At 43.8% G+C, this 5200-nt stretch overlaps 1 pseudogene; it reads right to left on the reverse strand.

Moving 5' to 3' along the window:
* Positions 1 to 553: 553 nt before the first annotated feature.
* Positions 554 to 2439, reverse strand: LOC147001534 (igE-binding protein pseudogene; annotated as a pseudogene).
* Between the last annotated feature and the right edge of the window lie 2761 nt (positions 2440 to 5200).

The raw sequence follows: 5200 nt of genomic DNA on the forward strand, positions 1-5200 counted from the left end.
TAGTCCTTAGGTCAGGGACAGGTCCAAGTGCGTGGGGCAAGTCTCAATTTTCAAAGGGTCTGTTCAAATTTAGCCGTCCAATTCTGTATCTCCCAATGCTGCTCTCCCTTTGTTGTTATCGCACTGGACATCACCAAGACGAGAGACATCAGTATTCCCTTGGTCAGTCTGGATTTTTCGGGTGAGTCTTTCTGGTATCCAAAATGGGTTGTCTTCATTCTGTGGAAAAACACAAACAGCTCCCCTGGATCTTATCAAAATAGGATCCGGGCCTTTCCATTTGTTATTTAAAACATCTTTCCATTTAACCATCTCTTTGGGCCTATCTGGCTCTGAACAATGTCGTTCAGCCACGGTATGGCCATGAGAATCAAGATTTAAAAAATTGAATGTAAAGAGTGCTGTAGACACAGACACTCTTGGTACTCGGGGTAGAGCCTCCTCGACTCCCCCTTTCTGTTTTATTAGATGGAAGTCCAGTCAGGTGGGTCACGTCCATCTGACGGCAGAACTGTTGGAATTTTTGAGATGTATAAGCTGGTCCATTATCAGTCTTAAGTAGTTTGGGTTTCCCCCAAGCACTCCATGCCTCAAGGCAATGTTGAATCACATGTGAGGCCTTTTCTCCGGTTAAAGGAGAGGCAAACATGATGCCAGAGCATGTGTCAATGGACACATGGAGATATTGAAGTTTTCCAAAGGAAGAAACATGTGTAACATCCATTTGCCAGACCTGTAGAGGTCGAATACCGCGTGGGTTAATTCCCACATGAGGAACTGGCAAGAACTCACAGCAGCTTTGACATTGAGTAACAATGTCACGGGCTTCTTTTCTCGTCAAGGAGAAACGGCGGCGTAATGTTTCAGCCGTCACATGAAAATTGTTATGAAAATTTCTTGCAGCCTCTATCGGGGATGTTAGGGCAGCAGCCACCACTTTAGTGGCTTTATCTGCCAAATCATTCCCCAGAGCCATGGGGCCAGGTAGGCTTGAATGGGCTCTAACATGAGTAATATAAACAGGAAATCTTCTAGATAACAAAACTAATTGTATCTGCTGAAAAATATTGGCAACTTTACTGGAAGGCTTAATCACTCCAGCCACTTCTAAAAAATTGAGGGGTTCTAAAAAGGTTTTTAAAACTTCTAAAACCACTAAACATTCTACCACTTGAGGTGAATTTTCATTATATTGTTTGGATACTACTTTACCACTAGCCACATAGGTACCTATGCCAGTTTTTGATCCATCAGTATATACCACAACCCCATTTTTAAGTGGGTTTCTTACTGTTATTTGTGGAAACACAACAGATTGATTTTGGGCGAACTGTAAAATTGGATGTTTTGGATAATGGTAATCTATTTGTCCTGAAAAGGAGGTAACTAAAACTGCCCAATCATTGGATGTGGCTGCCAAGGTTTGAACCTGTCAAAAGTCCAATCTCTCTGCTCTGGAGTCAAAGCAGCAGCGTTTGCTCGGGCCTGCGTTTGTGCAGCCTCTTGCCATAGAGCTCTCCATTCCATATATTTGCCCGCATTGGGGAGAGCGGCTTTTGCAATCATTTGCCAGTCGGCAGGAGTTAGTGCCATGCCGGCAAGTCTGTCTAACTGCACCAAAGTAAAATTAGCATTGGTTCCATATTTACGGACCGATTCAGCAAGCTCTTTAACCGGAGCGTGAACACGCCCACCCTCGGCTCCTTCAAAGACCGGAAATGCCTGTTGTATCTTCCTTTGTGCCTCTCTTGAAATGAACGAGTCCGTGCACTGCCTCTCTGCACAGGGCTGACGCACTACGCAGGGCGGGGGCTCCGCATAGGGCGGAGGTGCACTATGACCCTGAAGCCGACTGCCCTGAGGCCAAGCAGCAAGCTGGCCTTTGCCAGCTGCTTTTGGCTTTTTTCTTGACTTAAAAGCTCGAATTTCTCTCTCATAACGAGCTGCTCCCTCCTCCAAGTCTGTTTCCTCAGAAGGGCTAATTTCTTTATCTGATTCACAGCTACTAAGAACTGGCTCTTTAAACTCATCTCTTTTCTCCTCTTTCCTTCTAATCTCTCCCCAGGTATTTTTCCCTGACATTAACTTTTCTTTTTTCCTTTGTTTTTTCTCCTCTTTCCTTCTAATCTCTCCCCAGGTATTCTTCCCTGACATTAACTTTTCCTTGGGTTCAAGACCCGTGGAAAGGCCTGTATACTTATTTCGCGCGCCATGCTTTCTCTTTTTTCCTGCTCTCTCTCCCCGCTTTACTTCTGATAGACTGTCTTGAATTTTGTCCAGAATTCTCCACCCTGCCTTAACCACTTGTTGACATGTGAAAAGAAATAAAAAGGCTTTTAACACTAGAGAAAGTTCAAGACCAGACATACCTTGTAAAGCTGTAACGCGCCGTCCGTTCCCCAGCTGAAGAGTTCTGAATCTACGTCGGATCCTTCTCAACAGTCTGTTTCCGGGAACACTTCATTACCACAGTTCCCCAGCTGTAGAGTTCTGAACCTACACCGGGTCCTTCTCAACAGTCTGTTTCCGGGAACACTTCATTAACCGCTCCTTCTCCGTGATGCAGTAGCTCGCGGGTTCCGGCACCATTTATTGCCCGCTGCTTTTGTGTCCCCCTGGTAAGAACACGCTCAGGGCAACCGGAATCTTCTGCAGCACAAGCTTTATTGCTTACCCCATCAGGAGCCAGTGGAGAAGGGAGCCAGAGAGAGAGCCAGAGAGAGAGAGAGATGGCGGAGCCCCCTCCCTTTTATGGAGGACTGTCCTCCGCCTCGGACGTGTCACTCCCTGATTGGCTGCAGCCCATCAGCCAGAGTTGTCGTCACGGGAAAGGCAGAGCACATGGCGTGGAAAGCTACCCCGGCACATGCGCAGCTTGCCTGTTTACTACTTAGAACACGGGTGTCAGTGCCATCAGTGCCATCTTGTAATGGTGAATGTGAAGGCGGCTCCTTACATGAGATGAGTTTCCTGTAAGCAGAAAAATGTTGGGTCTTGTTTGTGTAGCCAGTTTGTTAGTCTATGTCTTTTTATCGGGGAGTTGATTCCATTGATATTAAGAGATATTAAGGAAAAGTAATTGTTGTTTCCTGTTATTTTTGTTGTTAAAGTTGGCATTCTGTTCTTGTGGCTGTCTTCTTTTAGGTTTGTTGAGAGATTACCTTCTTGTTGTTTCTAGGGCGTGGTTCCTGTCCTTGTATTGGTTTTTTTCTGTTATTATCCTTTGAAGGGCTGGATTCGTGGAGAGATAATGTGTGAATTTGGTTTTGTCGTGGAATACTTTGGTTTCTCCATCTATGTTAATTGAGAGTTTGGCTGGGTATAGTAGCCTGGGCTGGAATTTGTGTTCTTTTAGTGTCTGTATAACATCCGTCCAGGATCTTCCGGCTTTCATAGTCTCTGGTGAGAAATCTGGTGTAATTCTGATAGGCTTGCCTTTATATGTTACTTGGCCTTTTTCTCTTACTGCTTTTAGTATTCTATCTTTATTTAGAGCATTTGTTGTTCTGATTATTATGTGTCGGGAGGTATTTCTTTTCTGGTCCAGTCTATTTGGAGTTCTGTAGGCTTCTTGTATGTTCATGGGCATCTCTTTCTTTAGATTTGGGAAGTCTTCTTCTATAATTTTGTTGAAGATGTTTGCTGGTCCTTTGAGTTGAACATCTTCATTCTCATCCACTCCTATTATCCGTAGGTTTGGTCTTCTCATTGTGTCCTGTATTTCTTGGATGTTTTGAGTTAGGATCTTTTTGCATTTTACATTTTCCTTGATTGTTGTGCCGATGTTCTCTATGGAATCTTCTGCACCTGAGATTCTCTCTTCCATCTCTTGTATTCTGTTGCTGATGCTGGTATCTATGGTTCCAGATTTCTTTCCTAGGGTTTCTATCTCCAGTGTTGCCTCATTTTGGGTTTTCTTTATTGTGTATACTTCCCTTTTTAGGTCTAGTATGGTTTTGTTCATTTCCATCATCTGTTTGGATGTGTTTTCCTGTTTTTCTTTTTTTTTTTTGATTTTTAATATTTTTATTGCATATTTTCCTCAATTACATTTCCAATGCTATCCCTAAAGTCCCCCATAGCTCCCCCCACTTCCCTACCCACCCATTCCCATTCTTTTGGCCCTGGCATTCCCCTATATTGGGGCATATAAAGTTTGCAAGTCCAATGGGCCTCTCTTTCCAATGATGGCCGACTAGGCCATCTTTCGATACATATGCAGCTAGAGACAAGAGCTCCGGGGTTCTGGTTAGTACATCATGTTGTTCCAACAATAGGGTTGCAGATCCCTTTAGCTACTTGGGTACTTTCTCTAGCTTCTCCATTGGGAGCCCTGTGATACATCCAATAGCTGACTGTGAACATCCACTCCTGTGTTTGCTAGGCCCCGGCATCGTCTCACAAGAGACAGCTATATTTGGGTCCATTCAGCAAAATCTTGCTAGTGTATGCAATGGTGTCAGCGTTTAGAAGCTGATTATGGGACGGATCCCTGGATACAGCAGTCTCTAAATGGTCCATCCTTTCATCACAGCTACGAACTTTGTCTCTGTAACTCCTTCCCTGGGTGTTTTGTTCCCAATTCTAAGAAGGTGCACAGTGTCCACACTTTGGTCTTCATTCTTCTTGAGTTTCATGCGTTTATCAAATTGTATCTTATATCTTGGGTATCCTAAGTTTTGGGCTAATATCCACTTATCAATGAATACATATTGTATGAGTTCTTTTGTGATTGTGTTACTTCACTCAAAATGATGCCCTCCGGGTCCATCCATTTGGCTAGGAATTTCATAAATTCATTCTTTTTAATAGCTGAGTAGTACTCCATTGTGTAAATGTACCATAATTTCTGTATCCATTCCTCTGTTGAGGGACATCTGGGTTCTTTCCAGCTTCTGGCTATTATAAATAAAGCTGCTATGAACATAGTGGAGCATGTGTCCTTTTTACCGGTTGGGACATCTTCTGGATATATGCCCAGGAGAGGTATTGCTGGATCCTCCGGTAGTACTATGTCCAATTTTCTGAGGAACCGCCAGACTGATTTCCAGAGTGGTTGTACAAGCTTGCAATCCCACCAACAATGGAGGAGTGTTCCTTTTTCTCCACATCCTCGCCAGCATCTGCTGTCACCTGAATTTTTGATCTTAGCCATTCTGACTGGTGTGAGGTGGACTCTCAGGGTTGTTTTGATTTGCAT

Source organism: Mus caroli, unplaced genomic scaffold (assembly GCF_978045245.1).
Source record: "Mus caroli unplaced genomic scaffold, Mus_caroli_1 scaffold_13, whole genome shotgun sequence".
NCBI lineage: Eukaryota > Metazoa > Chordata > Mammalia > Rodentia > Muridae > Mus > Mus caroli.